Source organism: Cibotium barometz, chromosome 27, assembly GCF_041138505.1.
Source record: "Cibotium barometz isolate CiBa-2024 chromosome 27, ASM4113850v1, whole genome shotgun sequence".
Classification (NCBI taxonomy): domain Eukaryota; kingdom Viridiplantae; phylum Streptophyta; class Polypodiopsida; order Cyatheales; family Cibotiaceae; genus Cibotium; species Cibotium barometz.
In genome coordinates, this window is record NC_141072.1 from 23,514,567 (window position 1) to 23,537,743 (window position 23,177).

A 23,177-nucleotide genomic window follows, 5' to 3' on the forward strand; every position below is an offset into this window, starting at 1 on the left:
GTATCAGATTGGGATTCGGAAAAGGTTTCAGCAATATCTGCCAAATTTCCTACCGATTGGGTCCCACTTTCCTGTGTAGGTACTCTAGAAGGTGCCCTAGACCCTATGGTAGTGTCTATATGACGTCCCGACCGCAAGTGCATAAAGTCAAATTTTAAGGTTGTTTTTTTTTTCAAAAAAAATCCAAAAATTTTCAAGCTGGCTCAAACTTTGCCAGAACCCATTTTGAACCCCCTCGAACACATTAGGCAAAAAAAAGCGTATTTTTTAGGATCAAAAATCGCCTAAAATTTACCAATTTCCCATACTGAACTCACTATGGGAAAATGGTTCCGGGACCAAAATTTCAACGATGGGTGTTTTCTAACTCCTCTAAAAAAGTTAGAAAACCTCCCAATTTTTTGCACCAGAAAATGAAAAATTTTCCTCTTTTTTTGGCACCCCTTTATCCGATGCGGCAGTAGCAGTCTTTATGGTGCAGTGTGTGGGTCTATCCGGTGCGGCGGTGGTAGTCTTTATGGTGCAGTGTGTGGGTCTCTCCGTGCGGTGCGCTGTTCACGCATAATCGCCTTCTTTTATTATTATTTTTTTCTTTTTTGAAGTGCATGCTCAATGCGTGTGCAGTTATGAGATTTGCAGCGAATTCAATACGTGTGGCAGGGAACTCAATAAGTGTGCAGCTGTGAGATTTACAGGGAATTCGAAATGTTCAATCTTCATGTGTGTGTACAGATTTCAGTTTCTCTACAGGTGCAGGTTTAACAGAGAACTAAAATGCACAAAATTAAAGATGAAGAAAACTAGGCTAAGAACAGAAAATAAAACGAACATGCAGAAAATTGAAATTGTAAAAATTAACCTCAGACAGCAAAAATTATCCTCAAACAGAATGACAAAAATGCAAATCAGGCCTCTCTCTTTCGCACACAAATTGAAATTGGTAGGTTTAGCACCTACCTTCAATCCTTCCTGTGTGTTGAATCCTTGTCCTAACCTCAAGGGAGAGGCGAAGCTAGCCAATCGCACTCAAATTGCAAGACAATAAAGAGAATTTAACAAAAGATTAGTCTTAAATAAGTACCAAAATTAGTCCCAAAGCGTGCTCTCCTATCCAACAGTTTTGCAACCGATTGGAGCTTAACAAGGAGTGGTAGTGTGTGTATGGTGCTCAACTAATGTAGGCACTCGCTCCCCGGCAGCGGCGCCATTGAAGAGCGGTTCTCTCTACCATGCAATATAGTGCTCATAGAGTACTACCAATCAACAAATGTGTTTAGAAACACAATGTCAATCCGAGGACTTGACCCGATTAGTGCATGAAGGCTTATCCCTTGTGGGAGAGCTCACATACACGAACCACCACTTGACGATTCGACCATTCAACACCTCAATCAATCTCTCAATCCCTTAAACCCACTACACTAATCAAGAGAACAAGCAATGCATGGCAATCTCTTAATCCCATTCAAACATTGATTAAATCTTAGCTTTTCCTAATGCAAGCAAACCCATAAGCATGCATCTACTAACCCACAAGCTTAAGCAAGCTTAGAATGTAACATTCACAAACCCACAAGCTCATAGAGAGAGTCTATCCATGAATAACTCATTGCCAATGAAGTGGGCAAGAGCTTGCATCAATGGAGACTACACACACACACACTACAAGCATGCATACACAAGAGAAAGAAAGAAGCATTCAACTAATCATAGATTAATCTACTTCAATGATGCTAAAACAGATTAAGAGAAAGAAGTGGAGCTATACTCATTGGAGCTTGATTCTCATTAGAGTACAATAGAGAGAGTTAGAGAGTTGCCATAGCTTGAGAGCTCAAGAGCTTCACTCATCAATAGCTTATGAGAATGGCCAAAAACGTCCCTTTTCTTTAGCTAACATCTCTTTTATAGAGATGTCACTAACCCTAGGCCTCTTTCACACATGGGCGGACAACCCCATAAGTGAGCCTTGCTTAATACACTTAGAACTCTCATCTAGAACCCACATTGGCCTAAAACGATTTACATTGCACTTCGGCACAAAAATATGGAAAAATTATGTGCGTCTTTATGTTCCCATGGCTACAATCCTGCTCTCTCGCATTAATTGCCTCTGGCCTCCTTCCATAATCCGTGTTCCCGTGGAACAAAGCTGTGCTAGAACAGTGCGAATTCGGCCTCCTCTGCAACAACAGCGATGTAGACTCAAAATTTGCAATGTTCTAGCACTTCTCCCCTAGCCACTCAGGATCATTTATGATGCATTTATAATGAAGTTGAGCACACTAATTATGAGAAACAGTAGTTTACAAGAAAAAAATACCTTTAATCATGTGTAAAAATACAATGTTTATCATCCAATGCATCAGAATTGCTCTTGGAGGACTGGGGAAGCTATGCCAGAACAGTGCGAATTTAGGCTCTGCAGTGGCGATGCATGCTCAAAATTTGCACTGTTCGGGCACTGCTCCCCTAGCCACTCAGGATCATTTCTGATGCATTTATAATGAAGTTTACACTAATTGTGAGAAACAATAGTTTATAAGATAAAAACAGCTTTAATCATGTGTAAAGTTACATTATTTGTCATCCAATGCATCAGAATTGCTCCTGGAGGACTAGGAAAGCTATGTTAGAATAGTGTGAATTTAGCCTCTACAGCGGTGGTGCAAGCTCAAAATTCGCACTGTTCTGGCATTGCTCCCCCCACTCAGGATCATTTCTGATGCATTTATAATGAAGTTGAGTATATTGATTATAAATGCATCATTTCTGATGCATTTATAATGAAGTTGAGTATATTGATTATAAATGCATCATTTCTGATTTATAATGAAGTTGAGTATATTGATTATAAATGCATCATTTAATGAAGTTGAGTATATTGATTATAAAAAACAGTAATTTACAAGATAAAAATACCTTTAATCATGTGTAAAAATACATTATTTATCATCCAATGCATCAGAATTGCTCCTGGAGGGCTAGGGAAGCTATGCCAGAACAATGCGAATTTGGGCTCTACAGTAGTGGTGCAGGCTCAAAATTTGCACTGTTCTGGCACTGCTTCCCCAGCCCACTGAGAATCATTTCTGATGCATTTATAATGAAGTTAAGTACATTGATTATAAAAAAAAATAATTTACAAGATGAAAATACCTTTAATCATGTGTAAAAATACATTATTTGTCATCCAATGCATCAAAATTTGCTCTTGGAGGGCTAGGGAAGCTATGCAAAAATAGTGTAAATTCAAAATCATTTCTAATGCATTTATAATGAAGTTAAGTACATTGATTATGAAAAATAGTAAATTACAAGATAAAAATACCTTTAATCATGTGTAAAAATATATTATTTATCATCCAATACATAAAAATTACCCTTGAAAGGGCTGGGAAAGCTGTGCCAAAACAGTGCGAATTTGGGCTCTACATTAGCGGTGCAGGCTCAAAATTCACACTGTTCTGGCACTGCTCCCCCAAGCTCCCAGGGTCATTTCTGATGCATTTACAAAAACATTGATGGTACAAACTAGAAAAAACAATGATATACTTGATGAAAATAAGTTTGCAAAAACTGTATTGTATTCATAATAAGAAGTGATACATCATCTTTACAAAAGCTTTCTTACAATATTAAGCTTCCTTCTCTTGTTATTGGGCAGAGTGTGATCAAGGAGTGATTGGGCTATTTCTTCAGGATCCTCTTGCATATGCTTTTGGCTATACCTATACGAGCAAGAAGCTCACCCCTAAACCTAGAACCAAAAACATCGAAGGCAAGGGATTTTTTAATCAAAACTATACATTTGGTGCTCTGTGCCATAGAGGCTACACAGAGCACCTTAGAGAGGGCTTTCAAAAATAAGAGAGTGAAGGTAGATTGAGGGGTGTAGTCCCTGTGGATAATGGCGATGCCATCCATAGGAAGCCGACCAAGATAGTGCGCCAACACAATATCATGTCCATGGACCTTGGCTTGGTCTCTACAACCACTGCCTCTCCTAGCAAATGTGTCAATTTCAACCACCCTCTCCAATCAAAGGAAAAATTAAAATATTTTCCCATACATAATTACAAATGTTTCTAAGTTGTAAAAGGTTGATTATTACCTCTTACTCAATGTCTTCTTTTACCAAAGTGCTGGTGGGGGTGGAGAGGTCAATCCAGGACTTAGCCTCATCTTTTTTAGGTGCTTTGGTCTCCTCCATCACCCCAGCAGCAAGGGTATCCTTGAGTGAGAAAAGAAAAAGATATTGTTCTGTACAAGATCACTCGGGCTTTGAGATACAAACATTGCCTCTCCAATGGATGTATGCATAGCATAGAAAACTCCAGTGAGGCTTTGGAGTGGTTGTTCCTCAACATAATTAGAGGGGAAAATATCTGCAGAGAGATAAGAAAATGGAGAATCATAAGAAAATTCAAAACAAAAAATCCAATATTAACATGTTGTTAAAGCTGTGTTTATGTTACACTGACAATTTGAAGGAAACCTTGGTCGTTGGCCTTGAATGTACAGGTCTCCAAGGGTATACACATGTTGCACTATGGCAACCAGTCCTTACTTCTTAGTATGCTTGAAGCCTTGTAGTCTCCCCTTCCAATGATGTAGCATATTCCCCAGTTGACGCACTCGATGTGGTCCCTTAGAGCTTGGCTACATGTAGACCCAAGCCCCAACCTTGAATCTTGTTGGAGCCCAAACTCTGTTCTCATCTCTTGGGAAGGAAAAAAAAAATCTTGTTTTACAACAGAGGAGTGGAGAGGAGAGAAAGTTCATGGTTTTCAGTCCGACAATGGGAAGCTTAAAAGAGGGTTACAGTTTGAGAATAGGCTTCCTGAACCTAGAGTAGATAAAGAGGGATAGAGTTTCTGCAGCAATGGAGAGGGAGGGAGCTTAAGAGAGAGAGAGGGAGGGAGCTTGAGAGAGAGAGAGGGAGATTGAGAGAGAGAGAGCTTGAGAAGGAGGGAGAGCTTGAGAGGGATGGATTTTTTGCAGCAATGGAGAGCTTAGAAAAGGAAGAAAGAGGGAGAGGGAGCTTGAGACTGAGGGAGCTTGAGAAGGAGGGAGAAATTGAGAGGTATGGAGTTTCTGCAGCAGCAGCAATGGAGAGCTTAGAAGAGGAAGAAAGAGGTTTAAAATGAGCTTTCCAAATCTAGAGTATGTTGGGGGGAAGTTTGAGAGGGAAAACACACTTTTGGGATTTTTTTTAAACTTTTAGGGTTTTTAATCTGCGTGATTCTAGGTGGGGGGACCTCTAAGTTTGGGCCCAGGAGGTAGGGGGACAAGAGTAGTAATTAGGCCCCATTAGCAAACCAAAGCCTGGGCCCCCTAGGGTCAAAGAAGTCAAAAATGTGCACCCAGCCCTCTTCCTATTGGTCCATTCCTAATCAAAAGTTAATCCAAGAGGCCCTCCTTGGGTCCAAAAAATTCCTAATGTTCGAGTGTTAAATTTTTTAGTATATTAAAAATGTTAAAATTTTTAGTCTTTTTAAATTTTAGACGTGTGTGTGTGTGTGTGTGTTTGAGGGTTTTTAAGTTAGTGAATAGAGTGTATTTTGTGAGGGTGTGTGGGTTTTTTTGACATAGTGTGTGTATTTGTTTGTGTGTGTGTGTGTGTGTGTGAGAGAGAGAGACAGAGAGAGAAAAAGAGAGTGTGGGTGTGTGTATTTATTTACATATACCCCCATGTGTTGTTTTTAATGAAATATGAAATGAGAGAGAGATAGTAGAATTTGTCACACACACGTGCACACACTCACCTACACACACACACCCACACCTACGCACACACCTGCACACTCACCTACACACACACACACCCACATGCAAAGGTTTTTTGAGGCTTCTTGAAATAGTGTGTGTGTGTGGTGAGAGAGAGAGAGAGAGAGAGAGAGAGAGAGAGAGAGAGTTTGTGTGAATTGTACCAAGATTCAATGGCTATTGTTAGAAAGATGGTATTGCAATCCTAAGTAGGATGAAATAACCAATGCTTTATTGCCGGGTCAGGTTGCCTAAGATCGCGACCCGACTTAACTGCACGGGTCTTTTATGAGAAGCATAAGGACATGATGCACTTATTGGATAAAAAATCAATATTTGGAACGGTATTGGGATTTGTTTCTATTATTGAATTTCAAAAAAGAGGCTTGCCACATGCACATATATTATTGATTTTGGAAAGTGGATGTAAACCGATCGAGAGAGCCTCACTATGATATGTTGGTGTGTGCTGAACTTCCTGAGACAAGGTAATGTTTTCAGAGTTGCACAGCATAATTAATCATTGTAATGTCCATGGACCATGTGGTGAACTGAATATGCACTCTCCTTGCATGGTTAATGGGAGTTGCAAACATCGGTATCCATGAAATTTTTGCGACAGTACTAGCGTTGATGACAATGGGTGTCCAACTTACATGTGGTAGTTTCATCCAGGTAAAGGATTATTGGGTGGATAGTCGATGGGTTGTTCCATATAACCCTTTTCTCTCTTTGAGGTACAAAGCCCATATTAACATAGAAGTATGCTCTACCATTACAGCTGTGTAAAATATTTGTATAAGTATGTATACAAAGGACATGATAGAGCTACTATAGAGTTGCAAGATAGAAATGGGGTTATTGATGAGGTTAGTCAATATCTAGATGCATGGTATGTTTCTGCTTCAGAAACATGGTTAGTCAATATCTGGATGCATGGTATGTTTCTGCTTCAGAGGCATGTTGGTGCATATATCAATATGATTTGCACGATGAAAATCTCGATATACAAAGGTTACATGTTCATCTGCCAGTGCATAATAATGTGCTTTTCAATGACCAAGATGACTTGCATGATGTGATTAGTTGTGAGAGAAACGAAAGAACATCTCTCACTGATGAATGGTTTAAAGCCAATCAATTGTATGCAGATGCAAATAGCATACTATATGTTGATTTTCCTTGCAAGTGGGTGTGGAATTTGGCTCTTCGCTCATGGACTAAAAGAAAAAGGGAAAATATGATTGGATGCATGTATAATGTTAGTTCGAGTGCAGGTGAGGAATATTACTTACGAATGCTACTCACAGTGTGCAAAGGGTGCAAATCTTTTGAGGATTTACAAATAGTGAATGGACATTTGTATCCATGTTTTAAAGCTGCATGTGAAGCCAGAGGGATGCTAGAGAGTGATGAGGAGTGGTGCATGTGTCTCTATGAAGCTGCAATTCAGAATACAGGATTTCAATTTGTGTCAATTGTTTGTCATAATGGTTTTTTTGTGAGCCTATATACCTTGGGCAGCTTTGGGAGAAATTCTCCCTGCTGAACTTTCAGAAGATTTTTTGCATTCATTGCTACAAAGAGGGTGTGTCGATTTGGTGTTTGTCATTCTATAGCAAAGAATTAGGCTTTGTTGCACATGCAAGATCTCTTTGTACACTAGTATGGAAAGCGGTTAACTGATTTTGAAGGGTTGCCTACTCTGGATAGATCAAGTTTTGCCACTGTTAACAATGGTTTACTGATGGAAGAGATAATGTTTGATTTTGTTCAGCATGCTGATTTGTCTGTTTCCATGGAAAGGAGTCTTAATAGTTGTCAATCAAGAGCATTTGATACTATCCTTAGAGCCATTTCTTTGAACCAGGGTGGTGTTTTTTTTCTTGATGGACCAGGTGTGGATCAGGCAAAACTTATCTTTACAATGCCTTGCTATCTCGATTGCGTGGAGAGAAACACGTTGCCTTGGCATGTGCATCATCTAGAAAAGCCGCATTATTACTCTCGAATGGTCGTACAGCTCACTCACATTTCAAAATTCCATTGGTACTTAATGCTTCTAGCACATGTGGAATCAAAGCTAATAGCCCATTGGCAGAGGCGTTGAAGCTTGCAAGGTTAATGATTTGCGACGAGGCTCCAATGATACATAGGTACGCATATGAAGCACTAGACAGGACATCGAGGGACATTATGCAAAGTGATACTGTGTTTGGTGGAAAAGTTATGCTTTTTGATGGTGACTTTAGGAAAATCTCACCAGTTGTGCCAAAAGGGATCGCGCAAAGACATTGTTGATGCAATGTTATGCCGATCACATATTTGGAGATATGTGAGTGTTTTAAAGCTCACCCAAAACATGCGGGTTAGAGAGAGTGCTTACTGTGGTATAGAACATGAATTTGTCAAATGGACATTACAAATTAGGGATGGCACTATAGGTCAGCCAAACAATGAAGGCAGAGTAGTAATTCCATCGCAAATGTTGATTCATGGCAACTCTGTTTGAGTTTGGTAGAATGGGTATACAAAGATCTTCATAGAGTTGAGGATTATGCATGCTTCTTTAAAGACCGTGCTATTCTCGCACCACGATTTTAGAGGTTGAGATCAATGAACTAGCCTTGAATTCATTGCCTGGTCTTGAAAGAGAATACCTTAGTGTAGATTCTATTGTTTCTTGCGAGAATGATGCAATATTGTATCCAATTGAGGACTTGAACAGTTTGAACTTAGGTGGTGGTTACCCTCCTGCTTGCTTCTAAAGATTAATGCATCCATCATTTTGCTCTGCAATTTGGACCCTCGACGGGGACTTGGACTTTGTAATGGTACGATATTGATATGCAAGTAATTTAACTCAAAGGTGATAGAAGCAGAAATCATTACAGGTACAAACATTGGGGACAGTCTTTATTCCCAAGATAACATTTGTGCCTACTATGCTTCAATTGTCGTTTGACATGAGAAGGAGGTAATTTCCTGTCAGGTTAGCTTTTGGTATGTCATAAATAAGTCCCAAGAACAAACATTAAGTGTATTGGGACTTTATCTGGCCACACAAGTATTCACACATGGACAACTGTACATCGCTATGTCACGTGTTAGATCATCCAATGTAGTGAAAGTGTGTGTAAAGCATATTGTGGAATATGATAGTGGCACAACAGGTTCAAATGAACTCTTCACAACCAATGTTATCTACAAGGAGGTTTTGCAAATGGCATGTCGAAGAATTTAAATGTAAATGGCAGTTTGCAAATGTAAGAGACTACATTTATACCTATCTTTGTGCAATGAAGGAAGCATTTGATTGGAGAATGTTCTTGAAGATGTGCAAGTGCAGTCTTTGTTTGCTATTGGATTGCTTTTATATACAGTGCCCTTATATTGTGTGTGTGTGTGTGTGTGTGTGTGTGTGTGTGTATTATATATATATATGTAGAGAGAGAGAGAGAGTGTGTGTGTGTGTTATATTTGATATCAGGGATATATTGCTTAGGATGGATGTGAAAAGGAGATCATTTTTGTTCGTTTATGGTGATGGACAAGATATTGAAGGTAAATGTTTTAGATGTTTGCTATAATTTAGGTATTATTGTTTTCCAAGATTTATTTAATATTCATGACTGAATTGTAGACCCTCCATTTTGGGAAGGCCAAGCAACAACTTCTCTAATTTATCGAATTGTTAGAGAGCACTGGTCTTTTACAGTATATATACAAACTTTCTTTTTATGTAGCTTTTGTGTTTTGTTTGATTAATTTATATTTTTATTGAAACATTCATTTGTAATAGGGAATATCTTCACTTTTAGAACCCAGATTATTGTTGGGTTTGTATGGTTGAGACAAGTACAACGAGAGCTTTGGGCTCCTAGGAATTTACAATCTACGATTGTGGAAGGTTACAGATCAGCTTCATGTACATGTAATGTTTGTGGATTATGAAAAGCTTGATAAGTTAGATTTTCAATGCATAGGCACTGAAAAATACACAATTTTTCAGTTTGCTGTTTACAAGCCTGTTCAAACGCCGTTCGCCTCAAATATTGATCCACCGAATGAGTTTTGTAAGCTTTTTTCTTTATCCAACTTTTTTCTATGAGAGTTATATTTTCAATGCTAATAATTTTTTCAACTTTTTTCTATGAGAGTTATATTTTCAATGCTAATAATTTTTATGGCATGCATTTTGCCAGATGGAGGCACGGGATATAGGCTACCAAGGAGAGAGAATCCTATTGTCCGAAGATTGTTTTGAGGTTGTGTTCATGTGTGTTAAGATACTCATCATTGTTTTGTAATGCTAGGAGCTTCTATATGGATATATATGGCAATCACAATGTTTTTATATATTACTTTGGCAAGTTGAGGGTGATATATACATATATGTATGAGTGTGACCAGTATCTATGGATATTATGGGTGCGTGCGTATACATAGACACATATCTACATGTGTGTATGTGACATGCACACATGCATTCATAGGCATGCACACTTACACATATCTTTCAGTTGTGGCATGTATGGTTTCAATGGATTTCACGTACGTACTCATACATACATGTACATACATACATACATCTTTATGTGTGGTTGTGTGTAACTCGATTTTCCTAGCTTCTAAAAGGAAAGGAAGAGTGATTTTACACATATATCTTTTGCATGTACCTAAATGCAAAATGCTTCTTGCCTCGAAGATGGGTCGCGACACACTAGTACTGAGTGCACTATCAAAGTTGCACCTCCCTTCTCAACTTTGACGGCCGCCTCCCTGCTCAGCTCCACTGCCTCCCTTTTAGTCTCACCATAGCCTCCTCGACTGCCTTGACAGTCAACTTGTTTGCAGCCTCTTGACAACCACCACAGAGACCTGCCAATCAAATTTTGCCATTTTCTTTGCTCAGTGCTACAGTGGACACGAGTAGTCACAACCAGCTGCAATGCTTCAAATACAGATGATGCACCTCAAATAGCATCTCATAGCATCGCTCGACTGCGGATATACAACCCACCATTTGGAGCTCAAAGAAGCAACACTCTCTACTATCAGTTCTGTGCTGCAGTATACCATTCTCATGGTCCAAATATTGACAAGCTTCTGGCCTGCTTCAAAGAAACAGTATAGTAATGTCTTGCCATCTCCTCTTCTAGGACATGGAGTTATTCACAAAGAGTACTCCTTGCTCCATAGTAGTTGTGCTTTATTCTTGAGAGAATTGATACCATCTTGAAGAGACTTTGAACAAGATTGTTGATGAAGCTTCAATAGCCAAGCATAACCTTAGGAGAAATGCTTTCACATTCTTTTTCTCTCACTCGCCTCTCTTCCAATGATGCCTCTCTAAAGATCTCTCAAAGCAACATACACACCAAGTGTAGTTTCTCTCTCTCTCTCTCTCTCTCTCATGAGTGTCTTATATATATACACTCCAAAAAACTCTCTCTATTATCTCATACATAAACACTATAGTAGCAATGCTATTAAGCCTCAAAGTGCCACTCAATTAGGTTCACAAAGGCAGCTACTCATCATAGGTAAAACCCTAATTAACAAAGGCAATAAGAGTTTCCACTCTCAACCTTTATCTAGTTATGAGTACTATTGTAGAGAATACAAATTTAGCATATATAATAAGAGCACTACTCGCTCTTTCTCTCAACAAGTTTTCTCCCTATTAATGTCATAATCTATTGTAGTAAGATCTCTCTTGATCTTCCCAAGGCTTCGAGAATACACTACACTGAGATATTATTAACTAGGAAGAAATAGAACTTAGAGAATGCATAGGAGAAGATTATCCCCTTTAATTATATAATCCACATAGGATTAAAGAGCATGATTAGAGAGACAAGAAGCATAATGTGTACTCCAACACATAGTTAGCTCCACACATAATGTGTACTCCAACACATAGTTAGCTCCACACATAATATTCTTCACAAAGAAGGTAATTCTTGTAATCATGAGGACACTAACACAACGTTAGCACCACCTAAAAACTTTACAATGAAAAATTATTAGGGTGTTAATTAACACGTAACTAACTCTTATACAAACATAACTCCTCACAAAGAAGATGATAATAAGGACATCAACACAAAGTTAACTCCTCCATAAAACAAGCATCACAAAGAGCTTTATCACAAGAGCTAAACAACTCCTCACATAGAGAGAGCTCCCAAGGAAGATGGCTTTGATACCATATTGGAATGAATATTAGGGATTGCACTAGAGAGTGAAACCCTAATTGCCACAAGCACAAATCTTAATCATAATTTCAAAGATTAATGCTACTCTAATCAACATAATCAAATAAGATTAAGATAAACATAACTAGCACAAAGCTAGCATAATTCCAAAGATTAATGCTACTCTAATCAACATAATCAAAGAAGATTAAGATAAACATAACTAGCACAAAGCTAGAAGTGAAGCAAGAGATTAACACATAGTGACAAGCAAAGAGATAAGCTTGGGACAAGCGTTTCCACAAAGGAAGGTCACAAAGACCTATCAAGCTTGCTCATTATTCACAAAGAATGATACAACTTATATAGGCTCCAAGATCCCTCCCAACAATGACCTAAGCAATGATGTCAAGGGCTTGCCACCTAGCCCTTATCTAGATCCATCTAGGCTTTACTATTCCCTTTAGTAATTGGCCACTTACATAAGAGAATAACCTTAGACATCATGTCTATTATTCTATCCTTAGGCTCAAATAAGTTGTCCCTAATGTTAATGTGCACACATGCACACAATGGATGCTAGATCACCTAGATTATTCTAACAGCACATGCCAAGGCAACGTGTTTCTCTCCATGAAATCGAGATAGCAAGGCATTGTAAAGATAAGTTTTGCTTGATCCACGTGGTCCATCAAAGAAAAAAACACCACCTTGGTTCAAAGAAACAGCTCTAAGGATAGTATCAAATGTTCTTGATTGACAACTATTAAGACTCCTTTCCATGGAAACATACAAATCAGCCTGCTGAACAGAATCAAACATCATCTCTTCCATCAGCAAACCATTGTTGACAGTGGCAACACGATCTATCTCGATTAGGCAACCCTTCAAAATCAGCTAACCATTTTGTATACTGGTGTTAGAGATCTTGCATGTGCAACAAAGCCTGATTCTTTGCTATGTAATGACAAACACCAACATCAAAACACCCTCTCTGCTGTGCAATGAATAGAAAAATCTTCTGAAAGTTTGGCAGAGAATTTTTCCCAAAGTTGCCCAAGGTATATAGGCTCACAAAAAACCATTATAATGACAAACAATGGACACAGCTCGAATCCTGTATTCTGAATTGCAGCTTCATGGAGACACATGCACCACTCCTCATCACTCTCCAGCATCCCTCTGGCTTCACATGTAGCCTTAAAACATGGATACAAATGTCCATTCACTATTCGCAAATCCTCAAAAGATTTGCACCCTTTGCACACTCTGAGTAGCATCCATAAAGTAATATTACTCACCTGCACTCGGACTAACATTATACATACATCCAATCATATTTCCCCTTTTCCTTTTAGTCCATGAGAGAAGAGCCAAATTCCACACCCACTTGCAAGGGAAATCAACATATAGTAAGCTTTTTACATCCACATACAATTGATTGGCTTTGAACCATTTGGTGAGAGATGTTCTTTGGTTTTTGTCACAACTTATCACATCACGCAACTCATCCTGGTCATTGAAAAGCACATTATTGTGCATTGGAAGATGAAAATGTAACCTTTGTATATCGGGCTTTTCATTGTGCAAATCATATTGATATATGCACCAGCATTCCTCTGAAAAGTAGAAACGTACCGTGCATCCAAATATTGACTAACCTCATCAATAACCCCATTTCTGTCTTGCAACTCTATAGTAGCTCTATCATGTCCTTTGTATACATACTTAAACAAATATTTTATAGCTGTAATGGTAGAGCATACTTCTATGTTAATATGGGCTTTGTACCACAAAGAGAGAAAAGGGCTATATGAAACAATCCATCAACTATCCACCTATGATCCTTTACCTAGATGAAACTACCATCATCTGGTCGCATGTAAGTTGGATACCCATTGTCATCAATGCCAGTAGTCTTGCAAAAATGCCAGTAGTCGCATGTAAGTTGGATACCCATTGTCATCAATGCCAGTAGTCTTGCAAAAATTCTGAGGATACCAATGTTTGCAACTCCCATTAACCATGTAAGGAGAGAACATATTCAGTTCACCACACTCTAGAAACATCACTGTCACGAAGTTTAGTACACACCAACATATCAAAGTGAGGGATCTCGATCGGTTTACATCCACTTTTCAATATCAATAATATATGTGTATGTGGCAAGACTCTTTTTTTGAAATTCAATAATAGAAACAAATCCCAATACCATTCCAAATATTGATTTTTTCACCAATAAGTGCATCATGTCCTTATGCTTCTTATAAAAGACCCATGCAATCAAGTCGGGTCGATCTTGGGCAACTTGACCTGGCAAGAAAGCATTGGTGGTTATTTCATCCCACTTGGGATTGCAAAGTAAAGGTGATAAACATGTCAGGTTTAACCTTTTTTTCAATAATATCCATTGAATCTTGGTACAATTGATGCATATATCTAGGCCCCCTAGTATATGTAGATGGCAGTACCACCCTGCATAAAGAAATGCTGCAGAGACTCTATTAACCCCATTGCTTAAATTAACCATATCTACAAGATCCTGGTATACTTCAGCATGCAATGCTTTCTGGTTATTGCGTATCCATACTAATCTAGATTCTTCCATGCTAGTATATGCATCAACAATGTACTGTTGCAAAAGACAACCACCACGTAGAAGGCATGCATTTGTATCGTCCTTAATCTGTAGTCTATAAGCATAATATTGTTGTTGAGTGTTACGGTCTTTGGATCCTCAGTTGAACCTTCTCTATTCCTACCATCATTGAGTGGAATTCCAACATGCCAACCATCCTCTCCTTGAGGAAATAGAAGAACATATAATAGAGGTATATATGAGCGATGCAAGTTAGATATTTTTTTTTATAGCACCTGTGCGTGACATTATTTGAATGTCTCTATACCCCACATGAAAATCATCTCCTTGAATGTCTTTATACCCCACATGAAAATCATCTCCTTGACCCGACATGATAGCTGCTACCTCACTTCCTGTAGGGACCAAGTATTGCCGTGAGGTTGATCGAGCTTTAGTGTGATGATGACTATTCTCAAATCTACATGTGGACTTCATAGCAACATTTCTCTCATTGAATGAAGTGCACGGGCGTATGGATTATGTACATACATCATTGTTTGCAACCTTTCAACAATGTTATGATTAAACTCTAATTCATGCTCTCTATCATACACATAAAGCTGAGCAAGTCGAGGAGCCACATCTCGGGTTTCATTAGGTATGACAGAACCAACACGATGATAGGTGGTACCATGGATTCGAAAATTGAATACTCCTCCTCCCCTAGTGAACTGACTATCCAAGTGAGCACCCAGTGAAACGAATGCCAAGGCATTAATATAAGAGCGTATATTCTTTCTGTATTCCTTACTTGCATTATCATTACCATGCAACAACTCCACAAATATAGGAGGTGGATTTTCTAATGGTAATAAAGAGACCTTCCCACTTCCACAAGAGTGTTTACCCATATATTCTTCAAGCTTTCTTGATGCCTCACACTTCCAAATTATTGCACCACAAAAATGGTACTTGTAAGAAAGGACTCCTATGAGTGAAGAGTATAATATCCAGAATATACCACCATAGTTACTGGGTGCTTGACATTCTGAGGCAAAGAAAACACCCACCTTATAGAGTGACGTTGAGATTTAATATCTTTCACATCACCACGATAAACGTTATAGAATGGAAATTATCATCCATAGGTAGCTCATTTAAATCAAATGAGAAAGGGCCTCACTCCAAATCTCTATGTGTCTGAGAATTGTGATGTTCATTGAGATAGGTTCTTGAAGAACCGTAGCATTGAGAATTGTTCTGTTTCTAGAATCCAAGTGGATTCTGCCATGGGGTTCACTATGCTCCTCATTTTCATGTTTCAATTCTAGTTATGTTAAAGTAATCCGTAAAATTAGCACCATTTTGTTTTCGAATGCAAGTCCTTGTCCATGACCATTTACGACGAGTCATGCATGTTTCATCCAAATTCAAAGCCAATGAACTTGGTTCAAACTCAAGTATGTAGAGCTCCTAGCCATCTTCAATCTCCTTCGAAACACAAAATAGCGAATACTATTTTTCTTAACTTCAAACAACATAATACTTGAGATAGCCAAAGAGAGAGACAATGACATAAATAGACAATGAGATATATATATTAGGACTTTATAAATATATCGAGGATTAATATCATCCCACCCATCAAAGCCAAGAACTTCCCATTTTGGGCTATCCAAAAAAATCCCAATTGTGGCATCTCCTCAAAGAAGATCGTATCCAACAATTTGTTATTGTCATAGGTCAACTTTAAGTTATTTAATGACATGTCTCTCCATGAAACATAATCAAGCTATATATTAATAGCAATCATGATCTTTTTTATACTTAGAGATAGTAAGAAAGAATAAAAAATACTTATACAATCTATTACCAATTTATTTTTGAAGGAGCGTATGCTTTGGGACACATTTGATAACCTCATCGAATACTTGTCATGCTTGATCTCTATCACCATGGAAATTATAGTATATTTCATAACAATCAATCAAGCCCAGTCTTTCTTAAATAATCATGAGTGCAATATTTTCATCTAATTTATCTTAATCTAATCGTATAGTAATTTGGAAAACATCGTTCCAATTAACAGTATAAACCGGCCATGGCCCAGACCAACTTGGAACATGGGAATAACGACACTCAAACTCGGCAACTAAATTCACCCTTTCCTCAAAGGAAAGAGTACTTCTCATGTGCTAAAAAAAATGCAAGTCATCTCTTCCATCTGTTAATCATACATACAATTATATAAGTAAGTAGAAGCATGAATACTATATACATCAATGTGTGTCAAATATTCTAATGCGAATACATTGTGTGTGTACATGGATATTTGGACCTATGCACTTGGGTGCTTAGCCTTTGTGTGTATACATGTGTGTTTAATTAAAGACACATAAGTGCACACCCTTTTTCTTGCTATGTGAGAGTGTTTGAGAGTTTCTCTATAACTAATCCACTCTCCCTAGGTGTAAGTGCAACTTGGATTCTTATAAACCTACCATACAAAATATATGGCACAATGCACTCTACAAAGATAACACACAAAAATCCTCCCAACAAACAAAAAACTTAACACGCAAAAAAACCCTACCTTTCTTTTACTCACACACACACACACACACGGCGTTTTAAAAATTTTAAGAAATTATTTTTTATTTTATAAAATATATAAATATATGTATGATTATTATACACAAATATATATAAGATAATTATATAAACACACACAAATAAATAACACACACATAAGATAACTATAAATACATGAATTTTATATATATAATTATTACACACACACATATATAAAAGATAAATATAATTACATAAATATAACATATATATATGTGTGTATATATACATATATATGGATATGTATGTATATATACATATATACAAATGTACATAAATACATATTGATATATATATAAATATATTTCAACACATAAATAGATTATACACACACATAAATTATATATGTATATATAAACACAAACATAAATAAATCACACACACACACACACACACACACACACACACATACACATAAAAGAGAGTATAATGTAAGACATATGCAAACTTCAAGAACACACAACAACAACCACACACACACACTTTTCTATTCTCAAAACTAAAATATAACATATATATATGAGTGTATATATACATATATATGTATGTGTATGTATATATACATACATACAAATGTACATAAATACATATATATATATATATAAACATAAATATATATCAACACAATATAATGCAAGATTTTGAGAAGAAGACAATGGATCTTTGCTACGATGATGCATGAAAAAATAATAAAACATTTTAAAATTTTAACATTTTTAAAAAACTAAAAACAATTTAAAACCCACCCACACCCACAAAATACACTCTCTCTCCTTGTATATATATATATATATATATCTCTCTCTCTTTACACACACGCACACACGACACAATTAAAAAAATTTCAACTACAATTAAAAAAACTCTCACACACACCGCACACACACACACACACATAACTACGAGTAAAAAAACTCTCACACACACGGCACACACACACACACACACACACACACACACACACACACTCAAATTAGTAATATATTTTAAAAAAATTAACATTTAAAAAAAACTAAAAACAATTAAAAACCCACCCACACACACAATTTCAAATACACTTTCTCTCTCTCTCTCTCTCTCTCTCTCTCACACACACACACACACACACACACACACACACACATACTCAAATCGGACACACTATTTCAAATACACACTCTCTCTCTCTCTCTCTCTCTCTCTCTCTCTCTCTCTCTCTCTCTCTCACACACACACACACACACACACACACGCACACACAGGCACACACACTCACACACACACACAAAACACGCAAATGAGACACGTGGAGGGACAAACGCACATTGCATGGCTGGTGGAAGGGGCGGTGTCAACCGTCACACTGCATGTGGCAAACGCCCATTGCATGATGGTAGCACTAATGTATGGTCGAAGGACATTGAGGGAAACACCCACTGCATGGTTGGCAAAAGGGGCGGTTGTCAACCGGCTACGGCATGTTGGAATTAGGGTTGCAGGAAAACACACAAAGCTTGGAGAAGAAGAAGCAAGAATGCACACAATACACAATGTATTAGATTGTGTCAATGTACAAAAGATAAGTCAGCCCTAGAATGATGGGCGTATATACAAGCCAGGGGAAAAAACCTCCTAAAGAGGGAAAAAGTGCCCCGACAGTCCTAAGTGTGTTCACACACACATCACTACCTATATATATGGCAACAAATCCCCCCTAGGAGTGATGGTGTGGACGAGAGCTGGCACTCATGTATAGGGAAGTGCCATGCCCAAAGTAGATCAGTCCACAAAGGGGAGCAAGCCCAAAGCTTTGCGGAAGGCTTCGAACTTCTCACGAGGAAGTGCCTTTGTAAAAAGATCGGCGAGGTTGTCCTGTGTTGGCATATAGGCCAAGCTGATCTCTCCTGCAAAGAGTCTCTCCTTGACATAATGATAATGCACCTCAATGTGCTTTGTGCGAGCATGAAAAACTGGGTTTCTCGCAACTGCCAGTGCGCTCTGACTGTCAGTGTAGATAGAGGCGATAGACTCCTGTCCAACTCCCAAGTCACCCATAAGCCGTTTGAGCCACACACACTCAACCGTAGCTGTGAAAGCTGCCCTGTACTCAGCTTCAAAAAACTAGAAGTGGCCACAGTAGGTTGCTTCTTGCTCAACCAAGATATGTATGAGCTACCGAGCATGAAACAAAAACCACTTGTGGACACTCTTGTGTCATAGCAACCAGCCCAATCCGAGTCCGAAAAAGCATGTAAATCAGGCGGCAACAATCTCCCCTTGGGATAAAATAACCCAAGATGTATGGTGCCACTCAAGTAGCGAAAGATGCATTTAACTGCCTTCCAATGCTGAGACCCTGGGCTATGCATAAACCTACTCACCTGTGAGACTGCAAACTGAATGTCCGGCCTCGTAATGCATACATAAATGAGGCAACCAATAGTTGTCTGATAGAGTGTGACATCAAAGTGATCTCCAGCATCATGAAGACTCAACTTCGAACCTGTCTCCATTGGAGTAGCAATAGGCTTGCAGTCTTCAAGGCCAAATCTCCGCAACAATGTCTCAATATACTGTCAGACACAAAGCAATACCTCCATCACACTACTTAAATTGTATCCCCAAATAATGATGCAAATGTCCCAAATCGGACATCTCAAAAGAGGCATTCAAATCAGCCTTAAAATCAGCAATATGACTCTCATTTGGTCCTGCGAGCAGCATGTCATCGACATAGAGAGCAATGATTAGATGTACATCATCCACATATTTAACATACAAAGTGCTTTCTGTTGGACTATTTTGAAAACCTTGTGTAGTCAAATATGCATGTATCTTTTCATACCAAGCTGGTGGAGCTTGCTTTAAACCATACAAAGCCTTTTTCAACCTGCACACTTTGTTTTCCTGCCCTCTTTGAACAAAACCACGAGGCTGCGATACATACACCTCCTAATGCAAATCTCCATTCAAGAACGTAATCTTTATGTCCAACTGATGTACATTCTAACCATTATGAGCTGCCAATGCACAAATGCTACGAATGGTAGTCATATGACAAGTGGGAGCAAAGATCTCATCAAAATCAATGCCCTTTTCTTTAGCATAAACCTTTGCAACAAGTCAAGCTTGATAGCGATCAACACTGCCATCTGGCTTCTGTTTTAACTTAAAAACCCACTTACATCCAATGACCTTTTTACCAATAGGCAAATCACACAAAGACCATGTACCATTCTTCATTATAGCATCATATTCATTTTGCATTGCAGCCAACCAATTTTTTGATTTTTGTGCCTCATCAAATGAAAGAGGTTCTTCCTCTTCACACATACTAGACACAGCCAAGTATAATAATCTGATGCATAAGAGGCATGCTGAAAACCTGAACGAGTACGACTAGACATAGGTGCATCAATTTTACTATCACGCAAGGTTTGCACCAGCCATTTAGGCATACCTCTAGCCTGCTCATTGTCAACTCTATCCTCATAAATTACATTCTATAAATCTGCATCAGAAATAGGTTGATCTATGATGTCGTTTGAAATCTGCATAGGCTGAATATTTGCCTCATTAGGACTTACATTTGAATTCCCACCTATAAACAGAGGCAACAACGTATCAAATACATCCCGTGAGCTCACACCTGTCTCTTTGGTACATGATAACAAAGGGTGCATAGCATCTTCCACAAAAACAACATCTCGACTAATCAAGATACGTCGCTTTGACTGCGGATGATACAATCTGTAACCCTTGCTCTCAGCACTATAACCAACAAAAATGCATTTGACAGCCTTATCATCCAATTTTCTACGTTGTTGCATAGGCACTAAAGCATAGGCCAAGCAACCAAAGACACGCAAGTGACCAATAGAAGGCTTCCTGCCATGCCAAGCTTCGTATAGAGTAACAGACTGCAAGGCCTTAGTAGGACACCTGTTGAGTACATATACAGCACACATGATAGCCTCCAGCCAAAACGTATGTGGCAAAGCTTGGCTCTTGACCATACATCGTGCCATCTCCATAAGTGACATGTTTTTCCTCTCAGCAACACCATTTTGCTGAGGGGTATACGGCACTGTACATTAGTGTTTTATACCACGACTAGCTAGAAATGCATCAAACTCTTGAGACATGTACTCCCCCCCTCGATCAGAACAGAGGGTGCCCACACTACAATTGGATATATTTTCAACCATAAGCAAAAACTATTTGAAGCACAAAAACACTTCAAACTTTGCCTTTAGTGGATATACCCATGCATGCCTTGAGTAATCATCAATGAAAGTCACGAAGTACAAGTGTTTACTAAATGACGGAGTTTGCATAGGCCCACATACATCACTATGTGCAAGTTGCAATTTACGAGTGGCCCGCACAGAACCAACCTTTGGAAACGCAAAACGCTGCAGTTTGCCCAAAATACAGCCTTCACAAACATGTTTCAATGGTGCCTCAAGAGGGGGCAATGAAGTAACCATATCAAATTTCTGCAAACGCAGCAAACTAGCAAAGTTTAGATGACCAAAACAAGCATGCCATAGTTTTGCATCTGAAACTGCCTTTTTATCAGAAACTGCATTTGCTGAATCTTCCACACACTTGTCACCTATACCGCCCACGAAACAAGGTGCCAGATGTAATAATCGTATCAGCAAAAGTCAAATCATGAACAGTACATCTATCATCCATAAATTTGACTACAAGTCCAAGTCTAGCAAGTGCAGAGAGACAGACAATAGATTCTTCTTTATTCCTGGCACATACAAAGCATCTGAAAGTGTGAAAGCACTGCCATTTATAGCAGTAAGCATAATTTTACCAACGCCCTTCACTGGGTAAGAAGCATTGTTGGTACATGTGATAGTATTCCCATTAGGGACAGCCTCAAGAGACAAGTGAACATATCACGATGCGAGGTAATGTGCTTTGTAGCACCACTGTCAAAATACCATACATCAAAGTCAACAGAAACTGTCAAACATGCATTATGTACAGATGGGTCATACTAGCAATACACGCTAAACGCCCATTCTGTATCCTGCACAACATTTGCAGAATCTGCATTTGTAGAAGCATTCGCTATTGTGGCTGCATTTGACTCTTTCTTCTTTGCCTCTTTAGCCTTTAGCTTAGGGCAATTCTTAATGACATGATCAGTTGCCTTACAATAGTTGCACCTAATCTTTTTCTTGCCTTTATCAAGATCCTTCTCAGACGACCTATTGTTGCTACCTGTGGAAGGAGAAGAAGTTGCAGACCTACTAATAGGAGAAGAAACAGTGGAAGGGGCTGCCTTACCACCTCTTCTCTCTGCTGGGCAGCAACAAATGCCTGATCAACTGCACGCTGCCTAGCCCTATTTTGCCTGGACTGCGCTTCTTACAAGAGCTTGTTGACTAAAGTATCATACTCGACAACATCAGGTCCGTCCTTAGTAACAAGTCTCCATGTGGAAGCAAAAGTCTAATATGACTCAGGTAAAGCATCAAGAACAGTTTGCACAAGAGAATGATCAGGAATAATCTCACCTGTAGAAATCAATTGTTCCTTGAGATCTTTAATCTCAGCAAGAAAAACATTCATGTCATCATCTTCGATTCTAGCTCTTTATGCAGGTAAGAGATTTTCGCCTCATTACGTAACCTGCATACAAACCAGCTAGAATATTCCAAGCCTGTTTTGCTGTTTTAGCTGAACGAATATGTGGAGTGATGTTACGTTTGACAGAAGTGCAATCAAGGCATAAGCCTGCGCATCTTTACCATCCCAACGAGCTTGTTCAGTAGTGGGTAAAATAGCAGCAACAGTAGAGCTGCTACAACTTGCAACATCCTCAATAGATCCTACATCCACAGAACCTGGACATACATCCATACCCTGCACAATGTTCCACACTCCTTTTGCAACCGAAACATGCTGCATCATGTATGCCCAAAGTGGGTAGTTACTGTCTCCATCCAGTTTGTCATCAACACAGACAACATGCGAAATACATCATTGCTATT